Raw genomic sequence first — 21,204 nt, 5'->3', positions numbered from 1 at the left:
TGGCTGAACTGGCAGTCGTGCATCTAATCTGCTGTGCACACCGCTCTGAAACCTTACCCTTTTGACAGAGACGTAATCAGCCAAGTAACAGCTTTCCAAGTGTTTTTGAGGCCTGTAACTGGGACTCCTCCTTGTTGGCAGTCATTCAGTATTGGATTGTATGCTTTTCATCCCTGGCTAGCAGTGCAGTGCTTTGCAGTTGTAGCCACTGATTTCCCTTCTACTTACTTGTCAAATGCTTGTGTGTGTGCTTTATAGAGACCTATACAAGTCAGTATGCACTTAAAGCAAGTCACCATCTAGATGTGAAGTGTATTGCTGTATCTTGTTGAGAACATGGGCATGTGAGCCGATTTGCTACTTATAAGAGCCTCGTTGTTGGAAGTTGGAAGGTTGTCCAGGAATTCTGACGCTCCGATGGGCTGAGAGGTCTTTTGTGAAGAATTGGTGTTCAGTCTTTGGGCAATTCATGTTCTTGGATGGGCATGGAAAATAAGAGGTTTTGTGGGCTGCGTGGGTGGGGTTTACTCAGTAGCTGAGATTTGTTTTTCTTGTATTTGAAGAAGGTTGTAGTATATGATGTAGGACTACTGACTTGGGTTGTGTCTTAACTTCTATTCAGGACTTGAAAAGTTTATGGTTAGTATTGAGAGCAAATCTGTTCAGCTAGAAATACAGATATGTGAACTGTGTGTTTATACGTCCTAGAGAAAGAGCCTGTCTTTAGCTGCTTCCATGCAGTGTTCAGCTCACTTAACCGGCTCCATGTTACTTGAGTCTGTCGTGCTACCTCTGCCTCAGCGTCTGTGGAGTGAGGTGTTTTGGTATAACCTCTTCAGCAGGGTTATGTCTCATGTGGGTGGGCAGCTGGAAGTTTTGGGGACAGTAGTGGCAGGACCAGTTTGTGAGCACCTGTTCATCATGTGGTTCTGCTTCCCAGAGTCCAGAGGGGTCTGAATGTGACTGGGTAGATACAGAGGAGACTTGGAAGGACAAGAGAAGGAAAGACCATATTTTACTGTGAAAATCTGGGGCAACCTGTACCCCAGTTCTGTCAGCTAGACCTCTCAACTAGACCATGAAGCTGTTCCACTCAAATTTTACTCTCATCACTGCAGAAAACTGTTAGTATTAACCCGCTTAACAACTAATTTCTGCAGGAAGAGGAGAATTATCTCTAGAATCAATAATTGACTCATGCAATTTGGTGAGCCTTAGACAGATGTCTTTCCAGGAGCATGGATGAGAAGGAAGACTCAAACTCATCTGGGAAAGATACATAAAGTTGTGTCAGTAGACTTGCTTAGGCTGAGCCAAGTTTTGTGCTTTGCTCCTAATACTTGTTCTCAGAATATATCATAATGGATTTTTTGGAACAGCTTCAGCTTATGTTGTGAATGTGAATTAATTAACATTAGTATGAATTGCATATTACAGAATGGAATTTGTTTTTCTATGTCTCCTGTCATGCTCAAGGTACTTCAAACACTTTAAAATAATGAGTTCAATTATAGTAGTGCAGTGACTCTGTAGACAAACATAGCTGTCCTTCTGGGTGCAACAAGTGATCAAATTGGGGTGGGAAGAATACTGGCTGCGATGTTAGTATTATCCCTGGTATTTTTTAAAAGGCATTTTTGACAGCCTCCTTACATTGGCAACGTGAATCTTGCTGTTTATTCCTTCATTTATAACTCTCAATGCAGTGTAAACAGAACAATGAAGAATTACAGTGCACGTTATGCATTAGCTGTTGTTTAAACCTCATTGTTGCATTTTTAGCCCTGACTATTTCACATCATAACTACATGAAAAAGCCCATCACCCTTGATTTCCTGCAACAAAACTGAAGCTTCTTTTTACAGCCCTGCAGAAGCACACTGTAGCAAAGGTAAACCCGGTCCCACCCTAAGGTGGCTGGATCCTGTTAATTTATGTGAAAAGGAGGGCTTCATTAGTTGTCTGCAGGTCTCTGGAGGGGAGGGAGGCGCCTTGTATCACTCAAAAACAATTCCTTTCAGCTGGCTCGAGAAAAATATGGATGGGATCCAACATACAAACGTCCCCAAGTACAAAGTTTATAATGGAAATGTTGATGACCAGTCAGTATAGAGATATTAGCAAGCATTTATATAACTTTGAGTTGTTGACTACTGTAGACGTGTTGTTTTAGGCTCTGTTCCCACTGGCGTTCCTCCTGTTGACTTTCAGAGGGTTAGGATCAGACCTTTTGGCTCAAATTTGGAGCGAATTTAATTAAGACTGAGAGAAGTGTGCGCGTTCTGAAAGCAGTCTGCAGTTCTGGAGCGAAGAACAACAGAAAGAGCTGACCTGTGCAATGATATTTAAGTACTTCATGGTATGACCAAGCCATATGTTGAAAATAAAGCTTTTCTTGAATTATTTGGGATGTTTCATTTTGGTCTTTGCCTTGTAATATTGTCTGTTAATGGAAGTCTTGACATGCTTTTTGTGCGTTCCTGATAAAGCTGCTCTTTGACGAGGAGAAGAATACGTCTCTGTAATTAACATACACCTTTTTAAACACGAGAGCAGACATTTGTTGTTTTCATTTCGTACCGTTATATGTGGAAGCTTCTCGAGCTCTTGTGTAGCTTGGTAGGAAAGAGCGGCAGCTTAGTGCATTCTCAGCTTTGTAGCTCTAACGTATGTTACTTTTAAGACACCTACATGTTATAATAAAAATACTCCTTATAACCAAAGATACATAACCACAGTTTAGATAATTACAGAAGAGAACGACTCAACTAAGTACTGAAACAGGAAAAAAAAAAAGCAAAATTGAAAGATCCTTCCTTTTTTAAGAGCAATAGAATTAGCAAAGAATTTACCTTTCCCTAAGTATTCAAAAAATGCGTGATGATTCACTCTGTGTTAAAGTGAGTATTGATTGTGGAATGTGTGTTGAACAATAATCTGAAATACTAAATACTGTAACTTCCAATTGATATTCAAGCCCGATTGGCACTCCAGAAAAAGAATAAATATGTAGCTTTTCTAAAAACAACAAAAGTCAATTTGGGGAAGTGTATGAGTATTGCTAAAAAGCTGAACAAAACATCGGTATGTAAAATTGCATCTGACTGGTGTAAGTGCTGTTCTGTCACAGCTAGGGCTGTTGAAATTGGAAGCAGGTAGCAAAAGTTTATTGTTTAATATTTCACAGATAATAATTGTTCTGAATGTTTTAAATAATACAGGAAATGTAGTGTCACAAACTTGACATTTGAATATTAATATTGATACTGAAACAGTCTCACCACAAAGAATGCCAGGGCTGCAGAAGGAAAGACAACGTTTTGATCAGCTAAAACCAGCAGTTTTTTAGCCCTTCAGATAGGACGAAAAAATGCCTCATGAAAACTGAGACAGTGTCAGGACTGGACATTTAATATCCCATTTTGGGAATACCCCTAAACAGGTAGAATTGGAAGCAGAGAAATGCTTTTCTGTCAATTTTCTTTTTTTCTCCCCATCATTTGCTATTTGATGAAGACTGTCTCAAAATGATTAGTAGCACAGGGCTTCGAAGTGGTTTGGATTCACTTATGCAAATGTATGAGTGTATGCGGGTACAGAAAATGTGCATGGGGATGTGTGGGCTTTACTGTCCATTCTCTCAGTCACTTGAGATGTGGTAAAAGTTACCTTCTTGAGCAGTGAGATTTGACTACAGAATACTTTATTAAGGAGAGGTCTTTCTTTTTGGAAAATAGGGCTGGCTTTTTTGTTCCTTTTACTGAAGGAGCAAGCAAGCCTTCTTTCCTTATGTCTGTGTGCACCCTCTTATTTTCTTGTAAGTTCACGATGGCCTGCCTAGTTTGTGGTGGGATCAGAGCACATCATTTCATGTACAAATACTCAGTAAGTTGCAGGCTACAGGCCTGCAGAAGGGAGCCCAGGGACTGTTGCCTCTTTGTATTCTCAGAACAACAAACTGGCCTCCAAGGAGGCAGTAAAATAAAGACGGGGACTGGTGAAAACTATTGATTGTGTTGTACTTTGCAAGCAGAAGTGTCCAGCCCAAGGTAGGTCTACACAAGGGAGAGGAACATTTCTGTTTGCGTGCTGTTGCTCTGCATAGTGCGATGGTGTTACGGATAGTCCCCCACTGTTGATAGGTCTCTGATAGCTTTTGGCAGTTAGGTTGACATGAAGGTGATTTGGTAAGTTAGCTGGTTGTTGCACTGCTAGGTGCATGGCTTTCCAAAATCCCCTATCGTGGAGTATGTTGAGCATATTTTTTGGCTTTACACGCTGGTGTAGGTTGTCCCAGTTTGATTTTGTATGTTGAGCTATGCTATGTGCAAGCTAATTAAAAATTTTGTGGGGGGGGGGGGGGGGGGCAGGAAGGGAAAGTTTGTCAGCCTCCTTCCTGAGTGTTTTGGTACTTGTGACTTCTTTTTCCCTTCAGAAATATGTATTGCGCTTTCAGAGCCTCTTATTTTCAGATGTGATTAATAGCAATTTTTATCTTTAGAATGCAAATGCAATTTTAGTATACTTTTGCGCTGTATAATATTTCTTTCTGCATAGGCTGCCTACTAGACAATTAAAAAAGCTAGGTATGTATTTAAAAACCAAAACTCACAAAGAATTTCTTTTCTGGAATGTTTTGAGGTACTTATAGGTACTTCAATGTATTTATGCCAAAGGAGCACCGTTCTGCTTTGTCAAATGTAAGCAGCCTTAGTTTAGTCGTGTAACACTCCCTATAACTAGGAAGAGAAATTGACCCAATTGCTAGAACCACTGCAGTGCCTCTACGCCTCAGCAGTCGAAAACTGCACAGAAGTGACCCCTAGGAGGTACCTTTTTGCAGGGGGGTGTTGAGGAATCTGGGAACCTTGACAGTCCTCAGCATTGCTTTTCAAAGGATGACACAGCAGCACTTTTTGCTAATAAACCCAAATCGCTCCCTGCCGCTGTGCATACACAATCGAACCATACTGCTCTCCTCCAGCTGATGGCATTTTAGCCCGCCCAAATTGTTGAATTTGTTAGGGGCAGTCTCACTGTAACTAAGGAGCCCTGGACAAGATAGTAATACACAGAGGTCTTACTCCACCAGGTTGTGTTCTTGGTAAGGTAATTCACAGCGTGTGCGGAACGCGTGGAAAATGTTGTTCTGGGGGTGTTCCTGTTTGTTAGGATTTGAAGTCATTCTGCACAGGTACAAACGCTCATCGTTGTACAGGGAGCCTGTTGTGCTACGGACGGTGAATCTCCCATGCCTTTGGTTGGTTCTTAACCAGTAAACCACGTTTTCTTGCTTTGTGGCTAGCTGTTCACCTGGCTATCCAGACGTCTGTTCTGAATTAAAAATAAGAAAATAAAATCCTAAGGAGATTGTGGCCTGTTACAAGATGGGCTGCTGTTGCAGATGATTATATAGATCTGTTTTACTGCCCGTTCCTAAGGCTCCTATTTGGAAAAGCATCTTGATCTACCTGGAAACACAGCCCAAACTTTGAATAAACATATCCCAAAACAGATTATTTTTTGACATGCCATACTTGTCCTATTTTTTCGGCTGTTTCGCTGAGTATCATCTACATCTACCGGCAGTGGCAGGATACTAGGTTAGATGAATTTGGCTTTTTATTTGTTGAGCTAGTCTAGCTGCTCTTAGGGACAGACAAGTAAATTGTTAAAATAACATTAGTCTTCTGATTTAGAACCTGAACCTGCTCCCTAGATGTTCGTGCAGATTGATAGAATTAGGATCGAACCTTTAGAAAATGAAAAAACGAAACAGAAAAAACCCAAACTGCAGTAGTTAGGCACAACTGACCAAGTTAAAAATGTGAATGAAAGATTGTGACATACACCTAATCCTCAACGAATTTTCATGTCCCGTAGAGCTATCAGTGGCTAATGTGCTATTTCACATCAGGGACCTATTAATCCATAGGTTATTGACAGAGAATATGGTGACTACTCCAAAGCATGCCATATATAATGTGCTTTTATCTTTGTATTATTATTTAAAACTGCATTCTGATGTGTCAGTGGGGATTTATGGAGTCTTGGAAAAACGGTTCCCACTGTGGTGCTTGCTAACAAATGGGGCCAGGATGTACATTAGATATTCAAATTATGTATGCTGTAGAATTTGTGAATTTGCATTTTAAAAATTTGTTATTTCTGGAAATACCCTGAGGTGTAACTGTCCACAACTTCCCTTTACTAAATAATGATTAAATGCTTGGTTTCAGAGCTGAATCAGTAACCACCTGGGGAGTGGGTTTCCCAGTTTATGATTTTTAAAACCTTACAATCCAGATTGTAACCCAGAAAGTTTTCCTACCGTGTTGCTGTCCCGTTCGTTAATGCAGGTGTGAAGTACTGAAGCCCGGTAGCTGAGTGCCCTGCTTCCTGGAGTGTAGTTTACTACCCTGCATTTTAAAAAAAGCGATAAACTGCTAGAGGGAGGCACACAAAAAATAGGAGTCTAATTTAGTTTGCTCTTGAGAAGTTTCACCTGGTGTTCAGTTGGCCAAGGAGAAAAAGGTGGTTCATGTTTCTAGCCAGAGTTACCTGGGCTATGTTTGAGCCCTCAGGAGCACGACTTCAAACCCTGGGCAAGTGGTCCCAGATGTGTCCTTCTCAGAGGGGTGTTTAGGAGACCAGAAATTTTAAGATATTAGGAGTGTTAAGGGTCTTTTGACCGCAGCTGAGAGAGCCGAGGCCTTGCCTGCATGCGTGCTGTTGAGGAATTCGGCATTGCTTGGAGGCAGATGGCTAGATTTTCATTTTTCTCATCTGCCCCTGCCCACTCTTTGCTGTTGCATTTCCATGGTACTAATACACTTTGTAAACGGTTCCTGAAATTTTGTGGTTTTTTTTTTTTTTTTGGTGATAAAGAGTGCTATATACAAATGAATTAATTATATCTTTCTCCTGTAGGCATCCCACTAGCTTTAGTCATAAATCTGTTTCCCACCTTAAGCAAGTCTGCTGCGTTTTAGGGCATTTCCCTTTCACAGCTGCCCGTCCTGCCAGAGAGCAGGGGTGTTTCCTATCCGTGCTCCACCCTTAAGCAAGCTGCACTTTATTTACTTGCAGCGAGGGCCTGTAGCCCTCAAATAACATTGACTGCTTTTCTTCAAACTCCCTTTTTTGCAGAACAGGGAGGTCTCGGCAGTGAGGCCAGCAGCGCCTATATTGCAGCCTTGGGGATCAGAGCCCCATGCTTCCTCCTGGCCACGCAGCTCCCGTATTAAGGAAACAGCCCGTGCCACCCCTGCGGGGTCTCCTCAGCCTTCCTGGGTGATCAGCGAGCCCACGCTGGTTTTCCTCAGCCCCGTCGGGCTGTCTCGGAGGGAGCCGCTATGCGCTAGCTGGAGCAGTGGCCTGCAGGTGAGTTGTGAGGTTTCCCTGTGCTGCTCAGCGCAGGTGCTGGCTGTTGGTCCCCAAAATGGGGCTGGCCACGCACCTGTGCCTCCACTGGCCTGCCGGGCATCCCCAGGTCCAGAGGTATGCAGAAAGCAGAGCCCTGGGGTGGTCGGGGAGCCTGTATTTGCAAGAAGGCTTGCGAGAGGCAGCTCTTGCAAAAAGGACCAAAGGGACCGGGGTTAGTTTATGTGTCCCTGTGCTGGCCTTAGCCACCAGAGCTGTTTGCCCCTGTGATCTGTGTGAGGACATCGCTTACTGTCTGTTGTCCCAGGGAATTTTCATATTCAACCTTAGTACTCACTTTTATTTTCCCAGCAGACTTTTCTTTTTCTCAATACCATCAGCAGAGCACAGAAGTGCTGGAAGTGGTCTGAAAGTTAAAGATACCCTGGCAATATTTAGAGAATTAATTAATTGCTAAGCCTAGAGTTTCTTTAAATACACTCCAAATATTGTATAATCTGGATCTGTCCAATCCCTCATTTTCCGTGCTTCAGGAATGTTGCTCCTTTGGGTTGGTGTGGATGCCATAGCACTGCACGGCACGTGGCTAGATGTGGAGAAAGTGTACATCATTAGAGTCTCCGTTGGAGGTTACAGCTGTAAAGCATTGCTGGTTACGTGCGTTAATTGGGTTGTAATATAATGGTGGTTTTTAGTGTGTGCTCTGTGCTGTTCATAGTGACCAGTGACTGTGGTCTGTGGACCAGTCCACTTAACAGCCTGCTTCTGAAGAGGAATGTGATTAAGAAAAGTAAGCTGGCTGTCAGCAGGCATAAAGTTGCTTTCCAGAGGGTTTCACCTTTGCTGAAAAAACTTGAGGGAGCCTGCAAATTGAAAAAGTTGAGAGCCTTTTCGGTCTTTCCACAGGCTTGAAGTAAAATGAAATCATGAAGTGTGTATTTTTGATGCGCTGTTATTTTCTCGGTTATTGATTATATTATTACAGTTTCATGTCACTTTGCCTGCTTCTTTCACGTACATTTTTAGTAGATGGACATCACTGCCTTTCTCTTTGAATACGCTTGCTGTTATTTGATCTCCAAACGTCTACTATGTTGTTCTAATAGAGTAATTAATCTGGGCCATTTTGAAAACATTACATGGAAGCTCTGTGAACTAATTTAACAATTGCTATTTAGAATACGACATCTTCTGTAAAGTTACCAAACATTCTGCTAGCACTAGTGTAGTTATGGCCCTTTTCAGAGAACTTAGTTTGCTGGAAAAATGATCCCTCAGAGTGGAATGTTTTTGTTTGTCTGCAATATGAATAAGAAGAAACTATTACTGCCAGTATGAATAGGTAAGAATGCACCTATTCTTCTACCATGGTAGTAGATGATAATATTTAACTGGCCGTTTTTTAGCTGTTAAAAGTGTGGAAGTGAAAAACCCTACGTTACTTAGATATTATGCAAGTAATTTTTTTTTTTTTTAACTGACTCTTGAGAGCTTTTTAAAAACTCCACAGCACCCCTTGTAGATGGATGCAAAAGAGAAGAACCAGACTTGAGAGTTCAGCATAGTTCCTATCTGTATCCGCTGTTGCTTCACAGGGCATCCACAGCAACCCCCTGGAATGATAACGTGCAATGAGCTGCAGAGTCATCCACAGTTTTACTTAATCTTAAACAGTCAGCCTGGCAAGTCGCTGAAAAGTGTCCTTCAGTAGGAGGTTTAAGATTCAGGAGGGAAGAGTCTGAAATAGAGGACGGAGTTGTACAGCATACGGAGTAAAATCTTGTCCTGGTAGGAGGCAGAGGGTGCACAGGCAGGGCTTTTCCCCGTTGCAGAGTTTGCGGGAGACCTGTAAACGATGCTTTCCTGGGCCGCCGGCATGCTCCTGGCATGGGTGGCCAGGCAATCTGTAGCTCCTGAGGCTCTGAAAAAAGTGCAAAAGGTGTGGCCTTGCTCCAGTCCCCGGCCTGCAGTGGAGAAGTAGCAGCCCATGCCGCAGGGCAGACATCGAAACTGCCCTGGTGCTTTCGTGGGACTTGACCTTGTGCTGCGGGAGGGAGGTGCCTGACAGGGACTTTGCTCAAGCGACATTTGTAACTCCAGGGCAGCGAGGGCTCAGGTAGCCTTGTCAGAGTTCATAGTGAATGGTGTAATTAGTATCATTTCAGCTTCTAGTCAGCTGTAATAGTACCAAGAGGCTGTTTCTGCTTCGCATTGCTTGCTTGAAAAGACATTTTTACTTTCCTGTGTGTGCACCCGATACAGAAGAACACGTGCTGTGGCTTTTTGTTGGGGGAATGGCACGAACTGTATTTTCTGGTGTCTCAAGCAGCAAATGTGAAACGTGCATGAAAATGCTTTGCCCAGAAGCATCCCTTAGGCTGGGGAGGGAGGAGCAGCTGGGGGCACAGGACACCCAGCCCAGAGCCCGGGGCTAGGGCCCGTTGCAGTCCCTGCTGACATTGCAGCAGTTTTTCCTTTGAGTTTTAGTTGTTGAAGTGGGGAGCTGATCTGAGAAAGCTTCAAGCCTGAGGGGTTCGAAGGAGGAATGAACTTGAAGTGATACAGAGGAAGCAGTAGGTGAGGAGGAAGAGACGGGCCAATAAAATCAAATAATAAAGTGCAGCCATAAATGTGCAGTGCTTAAAGTTCAAAAGAGTAGCTTCATACTTAAAAGCTTGGCAGCTTTCTTTTTAAATTCAGCTCCTTGCTTCAGACCTCCGTCTCACAGAGAGATGGTCTGCATACCTGCCCTCTACGGCCGCAGAGACCTTAGCGTGCTCGTAGCAGTGGTGGTAGAGAGCTGTAGCCGAGGGACGTAGCCTCATTTTTGTATGCCTTCCCTATAGCTGTCGTTGCTCTTGAGTGGCTCAGCTCGACTGATGTCCCAGCTCATAGACTTCAGGCAGCACGGCCTTAGGAATATTATAGGCTATTAAATATAGTGCTGGAGCGTTTGACTGGACTAATTGCTATTTTTAATAGAGTTCGGACTTGAGATTTTGAGGGACTGAGAGGGTTTGGACGCAAACTTTGTTCATTTGGCTTTGAAAAAGGAAGTTCTTTCATACTTCGAAGGAAAAAAAAATATGAAGACAGTACTGAAAATGTCTTCCTTAAATCAAAGTTTTCTGTTTGAAATGGGAAGAACTCGGCAGAACTGTTTAAGTAAACATTGCCGTAACTGCTTATCTGAGACACTGGCATCCTCTCCTTTTACTGTGCTGCTGCTTTTGTGGTATCTTTCAGTCACTGATGTATCTGTTCTCCCAGCACCTCTTTCAGCGGCATGTACTTTTAAGTCCATTTGATAGCTGCCACCAAAACGTGAGCCTCCAGCTGAAGAGCCCGCTCCTGGAGTGCTGGTTTTCTGGATTCGCACTGTACCTAGCGGAGAGTGGGAAAGGGCGAAGCATCCCGAGCTGGCAGCTGAGATTTTTGAGTTGCTGTCTGAAAGGTGCCCCCTCCCACCTTTCGCCCTCCCTCTCGTTCATTATGGGGAAAAGCAGAGGCGACCATTCCTGAGTCATCGCAGTGTTTAGCACAGGGCAGGATAAAATCTAGGCCAGAGATAGCAAGGGACTGATGCTGTCTGGTTGCAGTTGGTGTGTGTGTGTGTGTGTGTGTGTGTGTGTGTGTGTGTGTGTGTGTGTGTGTGTGTGTGTTTTGGGGGGGGGGGTCAATGAATGTAGTATAAACACTGGGAGAATTGCTTCAAATCACATACGAATGTGTGAGAGCAAGGAATTAGGCATGGTCTTTGAAAGTCAGTGCCTGAGCATGGGATCATGTTTCTTCTGCTTGGTAGGAAATTGTGCCGTATTGTGAGAACAGCTTATTTAAACTCAACAGTACAGCTTGGGTGGTTTTGCCTATGTGTTAAAATACTGTAGGTTCACACTGGGTCTCCTATGCTGAGAACACCGATACACGTAAGTAACTGTGCAGAAGTGCTCCCACTGCACTACGCGCATGGTAAACCTTTGATTTGAAACTCCATTATTAAAGATAATTTGAATTTAAATTAATAACTGGCCCTTGTGACCAGCATCTAAAGGATTATTATTATTTTTAATTTGCAGATAAACAACAACAAAAGTGTTTTAATTACAGAATGTAGGATAATTTGATTAGTTTAGAAAAGGAAAATATTCTGTGATATTTCATAGAGTACTTGTGTATGTTTTGTAGCATATTGATAGAAATAACTGAAGAATAAGGAATATGAAGTGAGAGGAGGTGGGTTTTTTGCCTGTAAATTAATGTCTCTGTACATTTGTGAGGCTCTAGTATGTTTTTTCCTCTTTTTTTGGCTATGTTATGTGGAATCAAATTCATTTAAAAAAAAAAAAAAGACTCTGCCTCTCTAGCTACCTCATCTGTAGTGTTTGAGACAGTACTGCCATCAGGATAAGGGAGATGATCACATTCATATTTTTATAATCATATTAAAAAATTATATTCTTGAATGAAATAGGCTCAAAAATTTTAAAATTAATACCCATACAAATGTAAATACATCACACTGCTTGTGTCAGTCCAGCATGTATAAAGAGCTTCCAAACTGTTTGGGTCTGCTCTTCTTTCATAATGGGCTGCAATTTGTTTACTAGTGCTTGAAAGCATGTACACATCAAATAAATCTCTGGTATTTGGGCCATAGTGTACCAGCATTATGCAAAGGGAAGATTAACCACACTCTATATTAAGCTATGATCCACTTTACTCTTGATTCCTAGCTATACTAAATCAACCAAACCATGAAAGAACAAAATTAGTGGATGGGTTCTTCAAACAATAGATTTATTTCCATGTTTATTTCCATTATTGTTAAGAAAAAAGGCAATTAGGACAGCAAATCTCCTTGGGACTCAGGGCATTATAAGTTAATCATAGTATATGAGGTGAGCTTTTGGGTGGGGAGAAATAGCAACAGAGGCAAATATTCCATAGCTGCATCTTGTAGTATGTACTACGTTGCTACAACAGCTGAGAGATGATACACTCATTTTGACTGCTTGTGCTGTGAATAGAGAGTTGTTAGCAAGCATTATATTGGCAAATCTGACACAGAATGAATTTGCAACCATGACTCAAAAGACTTTCCTAGCATGAAGCATCTTTAATGCATGTAATTTTAGCTCTTTCCTGTTTTTACTCTGCTCTCTTTCAGCGAAAAGGTCAAGAGAAGCAGTAGCTCAGTGGCTGAATTTTTCAGGAGTGCTTTACAGCAGGGAAAGTGGGTAAAGTTCTTATAGTGTTGTCTTACTCAGTAAGTTAAATCTTTTGTTCTTCAGTTAATCTGTTTTTGCTAGTTTTGTGTTGAATTTTATGTATACACATATGTATATTGAAGTGACTTTTAAGGTAGCTCCAAGCAGGTGCAGACCTCCTCACCCCTCCTACGCCTCTCCTCATCCCCCAGAGGTGGCCTGGGCCTTATGAAACCTCTCTTGCTAGACATGAATCAACCATGCGTTTTCGTAGCATGACTGCCCGTCTGTGCTGCCTGTAGTTAGTAGCTGTATTCAGTTTGGAGAACTATAACATGAACAAGAGCTTAGTATGTGTCCCTCTTCCTTCACTTCCCCTGTGTATATGTGTGCGTGCAGCCATGGGCTTCAGTGTCCTATGCTCACTTTCACTGCCCTGTAAGTTACCGCACTGTTGTATCGATGAGAGATTTTCAAAGACCAAAAGAGGAGTGATTGTATCTTTCTCTATCACCATTACTGTAAGGAATTAAAAAAAAATAAAAAGACGACATGTATCCTTTACTTTCCAGTGCAAATAGAAATGGAGGCACCCAGGCAGATTTCCTGGACGTAGGTAGAGCTGATGCCTTACTGTTGATTCAGATTGAGGGTCAGGGCCTTAAAAAGTGAATGCTGAATATTCAAAGTTAATTTATGGCATTAAATTAGGAAGGCTTATACAAGTTTAACTAGCCTTAACAGTGCTAAATATTTCCAACTGAGGCCGAAAGGACTTTCAGCTGGTCAGCAGTTCTTGTGATTGGCCCTGATACTATTCATTGTAATCTTTTTGCACGCTTGATGTTGCTGCATTTTTTGCAGGTAGGAGTTTCTTTGCTCACAGCTTTTGATGCCTCACTTGCTAACTTGTCTGTTCTGCAAAGCTGGCGGGATGACAGCAGGCTACTCCCTCATTCTTTTGTGCTGGGACTAATCCTCAGGGTTCTTTCTGATGTTTCTCCAGAAATGTGTGTTCAACTTAGGCTAAATGCTGACTTGATTTGTAATACTAAAATGTGAACAGTGCAGATCACTTTCTGAGTATTTTCTCTCTCTTAAAAAAGAAATCTTTGCGGGTGTATATGAATAGGTCCAGAGTGTTAAGCTCTCTGTCCCGTTAAAAAATATATGTAACTGTGATCGCAGGCTTAAGAACTTTTAAAATACGGATGTACTTTGGCACATGCTTGCTGAATACTTTGCTGAACTTAATCTATGTTTGCTGTGATTTAGCGTACTTGGAGTTTGACAAATAACAATTAGACGACTGGTCAGTTAAACAGGTTGTGGTATCTTACTGCTCTAAATTGTGCTTTTCTGCTCTGGCTTGACAGACTTTTCTTTTGATTTCAGGTTACATGGCTTGTTTTTAATTCAGGTTTTTTTTTTGCTTAACATATGATTTAATTAAAGTTTTGTTGAAGTGATTGATAGTTGCATCACTTGATACCTGTTTACAGACATTTATTCGTTACTCTCTACGTACCAATATTTGTCAGAAGAAAATGATATTATTTCTTCTGTCAGTGAAAATGAGGTTATAAATTACTGTAATTTTGGGATACCTTTCTGGTATGAGTAAACAGTGTTCCCTTGGTGAGTTTTCTGTTATGGAAACCTGGGTTATGCATAATGTATTTTAGAAAGGACCTGTATTTTTCTAAAGAAGAATAGCACTGTGCAACTCCTAGGAACTGTTTTTAGAAGAAAAAAAAAAAAAAGACAAAGAGAGAATATATCTATATTTGAATTCAGAATATACCTCTGCTTCTGCAGTGTTATTTGTCCTGGCCCAAGTAGAGGACTGGAAATGGTTGTTTGTGGGTTCTAGTCTTAATTTTTGACCTGATTCTATGGGACATAAGGTGAACGATTAAACTTACGTACTTCAGTGCTGTCACCTGCTAAATTCTTCCTGGTGTTATTCTGCATCTGCCTGTGCAGCAGAGTTAGGCCCTGAGGTGATGGTATTAACAGTCACTGAAGTTCAAAATGAAAGTAGTATAGAAGTGTTACTTTGTATTTTACTGACTACTAACAAAAGAATTTAGCAAAATTACAAATCGGAGTAAGCTCTAGGAGGAGGGGAGGATATGTTCTCCCCTTCTAAAATCACCACTTTAACAATCTTGGCAGCATCACTGAGCTGTGCTGTAACTTCTGCTTTACATTTTGAAAATGTACCAAATAGCATATAATATTTAATTCCTGGTTGCATTACGCAACAGAATGTGATTGCTTCAATAAAACACATCTGCATTGCAAAAAGAAATTCTCCTGGGAAACAAGCGCATCTTCCACAGAAGCTGGCATGAGGCGTGGGCAGGGCATTGCTATTTTGGCAAGTGGAGGGAGCCGGAGCTGGAAAGCTGCCTCACCTTTCACTTTCCATGGAACTTACCCTTTCTCCTTATTTTAGGCACCAGCCCCTGCCACTTGCTTCGCCTGGTTCTGGTGTGGTGCTGAGGATGCTTTGGATGGCTGATTAAACCCTTGATCTGGGTTCTGGGAGTCAGGATCTCTGCTGCTTCTCTAGCACGGTTATGATCTGTGAGCAGGTTAGGCTATTAGGGAGATGTAAGGAATGCAATCTGAGAAACTTCTGGACGAGATAAGGCAAGGAGAAAAAGGGTCTGTGTTACTTTCCTCTTTAGCTGATAAGGCAACAGCGATCTATGGTAAGTACAAAATTCCTGTCATTTTTATAATGGCTTTTGGTTTGCTTCTTCCAAGCCTTCTTTTTGCTGGAAGCAAAAAGTTCTTTCTGTCATCCTAAAGGTTGGTTGCCAAGACTTCTTGTTCTTCTTACTACCTATGTGCATTATGTTTATATGGCAGTATTTAGCAAAGACTTTCCAGCGGTGTCTGTGACAATGTAATGAGACTTGTCTGTATGATAGAAATTGTTTTGACTTTAACAGGGGGCTTTGAATACTGTCTAAGCAAGCTGGGGAAGTTACGGGGCTAATTGGGTAATCGGTAGGGTGGGTGCACAGAACTGCACCGGGCACTGTTCGCAGTAGTTACTTATGCTTCACTGTTTAACTGGAAGGCTGGAGTGAGTGGAATTCCCCAGGGGATCGGTCCTGGCTTTGGTAATACTCATTGTTTTCATTATTGAAATGATTGATGGAGCAGAGAGAGCAGTTCTTAAATTTACATAGGATAAGAAGCTTGGAGGGGGGCTGCAGGCTCCTTGGAGGGCAAGATGAAAGTTCAAAGCGGCCCTGACTAACAGGAGGAATGGTTTATGGAAAAAATAGAGTACAAACCTTTTAAGTACTGCACAGGGACAGAATTACCCAGTTGCGTGACACGGGATGGGGAATAACTGACTCAATAGTGGTCCTACAGAAGAAGGTCTGTAAGTTGGAGCTGGGCCGTGCTGGAGGCAGTTCGGCCTGGTTTAGTTGAATAGGGTGTCAAAAATCACAGCTGGTCTCCAGACCACCAGGAAAAAAGCAGCCTGCGGCATGTCCTGTTCGCCTCTCCTGGGGAGCTGTGCTGCCAGGGCTGTGCTGCGTGGGCAGCTTTCCCTGCCCTCCCCTGCTGCTCCCGTTCAGACCCTGGGCACTGGCATCCTTGCGTGTGTGTAGGGCAGAGTCCTGTTTCCCCAGCCTCACTGATGTGGGCCCACAGGACAGCACATCTGTAACCCAAGTGCATCATAAACGGACTAGAAGATAGAGTGTCATACAAGGAAAAAGGCCCCCCCAAAACAAGCATCGTTCTAGGATGTGTGAAGAAGACATACGAAATAATCTGTCTACTCTGCCCGGTGCTGGAAACAGCCTAGCACCTAGTTTTGGGTATGACATAGTAAGAAACACATGGACCAGTTGGAGAGAGTCCAGGGAGAAGGCAGTGAGACTGATCAAAGATTTGGAAAACGTGACCTGTGAAGGAAGATGAAAGAATTGAGATTGTTTAGTCTACAGGAGAGAAGGCCAGCAGCGGACATGATAACAGCGTTCAAATATGTGGAGGGTTCCTACAGCGAGGAAGGGAATAAACTGTACTACATGTCTGCTGGGGTTAGGACAAGAAGTAATGGACTGAATTTGAAGGCAGCGAGACGTAGGTTAAACACTTAAGAAAGCTTTCAAGTGATAGGGGTAGTTTGGTGTGGCAGTCATTTACTTTTGAGAAAGCTGTGGAAGCATCGTAATTGGAGTTTTTTTATAAAATAGGCAAACCTCCTCCAGGAATATTTTGGGCTTTGCCTTGGGGAAGGAGGTGGAATACGTGCCTCTGAAGGTCATTTCTGAGGAAAGAATGAAGGACTCTCTTTTTTTTTTTGGTGGGGGGATTCTGTGAACTTAGGTAGACTATAATAACACAGCAAACAGCTCAAAAGATAGTGGCAATTCATTATTGCAACACATCAGTGGTAACATAGACGGCTGATTTATGCACAAAAAAACGATGATGATGATATCCTTCTGCTCTCTGTTCTAGTTTAAAAAAAGTCTGTGAGTAAGCTAATTTTACTGGAACGTTTCAAAAGGCTGTTCCTGTAAATATATTACTCGTATACAGAAATAGAGGAAGTGATGTTGGTTGGCTCTGCTTGTTGAAATATTGTGCAAACAGAATTAGTACCTGCTAATACATAGCATGGCCGTAGTAAAGTCAGCAGTACTCCGTGAGGCACGAGAGTTTTATGCTAGAGGGTGATGTTTCTTTCACCTAGATTTTCATGCGCTTGTGTGCGTATTTTATTTGGAGTTGGGGAGCAGGCTGGGAAGAACCAGGCTTTAATTACCTCATTGCTATATATACATGAGTTGTTTTTCTCCACAGTCCAGTTACATTTAAGTGCCTGAAACAGCAGTTGAAGAGCAAACCTCAAAACTCGTGCTTTGCTTCCTAAGCCTACAACAAGTTTGGCAGCTGCCGTGGTCACTGTGAAGGCATCTCGGCACGCGTCTGCTGTTCGGTATATGGGGGTGGTGCGGGGCAAAGGGAGACTGCGTGGTGCCGGAGGTGCTTCCCCATAAGGAACTTCCTACCTTGAAACAGGGCTCACAGTGTCCCCAGAGATACTGCCCTGCTCCTTTTGTCCTCCCTAGAAGATCCACCTCCTTTACATTGCCGGTTTCTGCAGGTCCCTTGAGGCCTTGTTTAATTCAGATTTTGCTCTAGAACAGCAAAGAGCTCTTCTAAGCACAGCTTCCCCCACCACCGTTGCTGTGCAGGCCAGGGATGATGGTGGGCTGCCACAGGCAGTGGGGAAAACCGGGGTGCTACAGGACACCCCTGGGAGTGCCATGAGGAACCTGCTAAAGAGGTCGGGCCAGGCAGTTTGGGTCCAGCGAGAGCAGCTGAGCTGGTTGGCTCTCACTTGGCACAGCTGCCAGCTTGCGGGCCCTGCAGCGTGCTTTGTCCTCGCCGTGCCGGACCTGGGATGCTGGAGGAGGACAGTGGAGAGTCACCTGGTGTCTGGGAGAACTACCCTGACTGAGCACTTCAAGTTGCTTGCTGTTGCCTTTTTGCAAAAGTGTCCTCCTTCTAGTCCGCTGCTATTCAAATCCACATCCTGATCTACTGCGAAAACAGACTGAGGGCATATGCGTGCATACATTTTAGCCTCTTGCCCCCCTTCCTTACTTTAGTTTGAAATACCAAAGTGCATTTGTCCCTGTCCCAGTGTATCTGTCACACATCAGTTAACTACCATCCCTCTTCATGATCTTCAGCGTGCCATCTCAGGAGAAATGAATCAGTACTGCTCTCGCTGTGGAGCGTTATTCAGGGGAATTCAAATTGCTGACATCAATCATGACTAAAAAGAGCAAGCAGGAAATCTTTATTAAAATAATCAGCTTTAAATCTTGTTTTGCATTTATTCTTTTTAGGTATTGCCCTTAAAGAAGGGAATACTTTTAGTACTTGAAGTAATTTTACTTGTGTTTACTTTTTGAAACTTAGACTACGTTATATTTCTACAGGAATGTTTCACTAGTAATATAGTCTAACATATGTTTCTTTGGTGCTCTACTTTTTCTATTTTTTATTATGCTGCACGGTAATCAGTGGTGCGTTTTCTCTTCACTGTTTACTAGAAGATTATATTTTTGCCTGGGACCTGTGTCAAGCTTCATTCAAATGAAAATATACATTCAGCAAAAATGCACAAAAAAGAGATTTTAAACCATTTCTGCCGCATGACGAAATGCTTCCTTAAAATAGGAGCTGGGAAATAAGGGGGGAGAGGAAAAAAGAAGAAGAACTTGCTTTGTGTTGAAATTAAATAATTTATTAAAGGAAAGATTAATTTTAGTTATTAAGCTAAGCTTTTTTTTTGTTTGTTTGTTTTGGTCATGATATCTTGTGGAGTTTTAGGAGTAATCGATCTTGAATTCTCTCACATCACTCCTGTTAAGAAATTGTTTGAACTCCTGTTTTTTTACTTTCACAGGTTCCAGCTCCTTTCTCATATTTGAGCTAGGTATTTAAGTCAGCCTATTGAATGTATTGAAATGATAAGGAGATACTCTCTCTGGCCTCTCAGAAGAGACAGAAAACTTCTAGTGAAAACTGATGCAAGATGTCACTCAGGCCTGATTTAAGAAGCTCAGTCAGTTACTTCCATCATTTCCAAGGTTTGGTTGTCTTCAAAACTTTAGCAGCAAACATACGTTTCCCTGAATGTTACTTTTAAGAAAAAACGAATTCAGTTGGTTTCAATAGATACAGTTTTTGAGGAGAGCGCTGATTGCTGGGAGGGGAGAGAGCGCTGAGCCATAGGACTGAGAAGAGGTTTGTGGAGCACTGGGAACACAAACCTGTTGAAATGTAGGTCTTTGTAGGGTAAGCTTTGAGCCTCCTTTCCTTAATCCTAGGACGTTACTCAGTAGCTGAGATAGATAAACATTTAGAATTTTATTCTCCTGCAGGCCTTCTTTTATATCTTTTTCTTTACCAGGGCCAGTCACTCAAGTTATAGAGTCTGCATAGCTGAAATTAACCTTCAATGTTTAAAAAAGTTGTGTGTGTATGTATGAATGAGAGAGAAGTCACTTACGTGTTAGTCTGCATGTGAAAAGTAATAATCTAGGTCTGCGTTGTCCAGTGTGAGAAGAGCATTGTACTGCAGATAAAGGAGAGGAACAAGATTTGGGATTTTTCAGTTGTGTTCCTAGTCATGCTTTTGGATCTTGTAAAAGTGACTCGTATTTCATGTTCACGCAGTTATAAACTCGGTAGTGAGACTGATCCCTATTTAGAGATTTTAGGAATAAAGTTAGTAATTTTATCTTCTGACATGCCAGAACTACATAATCTCCCCTAGGAAAAAGCAAGCAAAATGCTACTTACTAGTTCATGCTCCGTCTCTTCCAGCCTGGACCGCGGAGATGCCTCTTAGTCCCATGGAGGGAAGCAAGTTCACAGACAGATGCGGATCAAGTGCGATAAACACCAAACACTTGTGTAATCTAGTATTTTTCTTCTCTGAGAGAAGATCAAACATCAGCTGGAAGTAAAGATACCAGGCAACTTCATTTTCTTCCTTTAGCGTGTGCATGAAAAACTGGTTCTTGGAAGCTGGGGAGGGTATTAAGGATGTGATGCTAAGATAAGTCTTCAGAGACGAGCACAGGCTGAATATCAGGTGATTCATCCTCTTCCATCTTTTAGCTGTGACTATGCACACTTTCTGGTGTGGCTCCTGGTCACAGTTCACGCATGGGGAGAAGTTATAGCTCCTGGCACATACCATGTTGATAAACTCTTAGCAACGTGACTTCTGCACTCTGTCACTTGCACCTTTGCCTTCTGCCCTCCTTGCTCGGTGCCCGTTCTCAGCCACCTTCGTTGCAGGTTGTCTCACCCTTGCTTAGCTGTGTCTTGCATCTTGGATTAGATGGACAGTTGTATTTGATGACTGGATGTGCAGAAGTGTGTATGTTACCAGGGGAGATGCTTAAAAACGTATGGGTCTTTTTGCAGAACCATCAGTAATGTTTTGTTACTGGTTGTCGCTGTTTAGCAGCCTCTGTGCTGAAGGCCCAAGGGCCTCTCGTCAGAAGTTACATAGATACAGCACCCTCTCCAAAGAGAGGAAAAGGGAGGCTTGCTGAGCCTGCAGCTGGGTTCTGATCGTAATTTGTGACTAACTGTCATCAGGTTAAGCACGCACTCTGTATCCACGTGCAAAATGTGCAGTGCATTTCAGGAATTGCCTGCAGAATATATAGAAGCACTCGCATCATGAGTTCAAAGAAAAACAAAGAACCCATGGAAGTGTGAAAAACAACAGTAAGAAAAGTATAAAAGTTTTTTTGGATGGCCAGACCCTTCAAAGGCTGATGAAGAAAAGATTGGAGACTGTGAAGAAAGTTGTGCATCAGCTTCTGCTAATTCTGTGGGAATTTTTTTATTTTATTTATTTTTTAACAGATTGCCGATAGAAGCTGTAATCAGCAAATATGTTTATTTATACAGCTACAAGGGGGAGGCCAACACAGTGATTTGTGGTCGCAGAGCGATTCACTGCTGCTGCAGTCAGTGAACGGTGGGCAGGGAGGGGTGGATGGCAGGAGCACCAGGCACTGCAACTACAGCT

General features: G+C 42.4%; 1 protein-coding gene across 20 annotated transcripts in view; it reads left to right on the top strand.

Annotated features, from left to right (window-relative positions):
• ATXN1 (ataxin 1) overlaps positions 1 to 21,204 on the top strand; it is a 287,878-nt gene that overhangs the window by 16,756 nt on the left and 249,918 nt on the right. For 3 of the 20 annotated variants that reach the window (XM_068931768.1, XM_068931759.1, XM_068931758.1), the window contains exon 3: positions 7,150 to 7,383. The exons of 13 other annotated variants lie outside the window; for them this stretch is intronic. The gene's annotated coding sequence lies outside the window, so the exon portion shown is untranslated. Of the gene's footprint in view, positions 1 to 7,149; positions 7,384 to 12,553; positions 12,653 to 15,067; positions 15,314 to 19,081; positions 19,241 to 21,204 lie in introns of those variants that run through there. 4 more of the 20 variants (XM_068931762.1, XM_068931761.1, XM_068931760.1 and 1 more) reach the window with 4 other exon arrangements.

This window comes from Struthio camelus, chromosome 2 (assembly GCF_040807025.1).
Source record: "Struthio camelus isolate bStrCam1 chromosome 2, bStrCam1.hap1, whole genome shotgun sequence".
Lineage (NCBI taxonomy): Eukaryota > Metazoa > Chordata > Aves > Struthioniformes > Struthionidae > Struthio > Struthio camelus.
The sequence above is the reverse complement of the archived record's forward strand: the minus strand, read 5'-3'. Positions and strand labels throughout refer to the sequence as shown.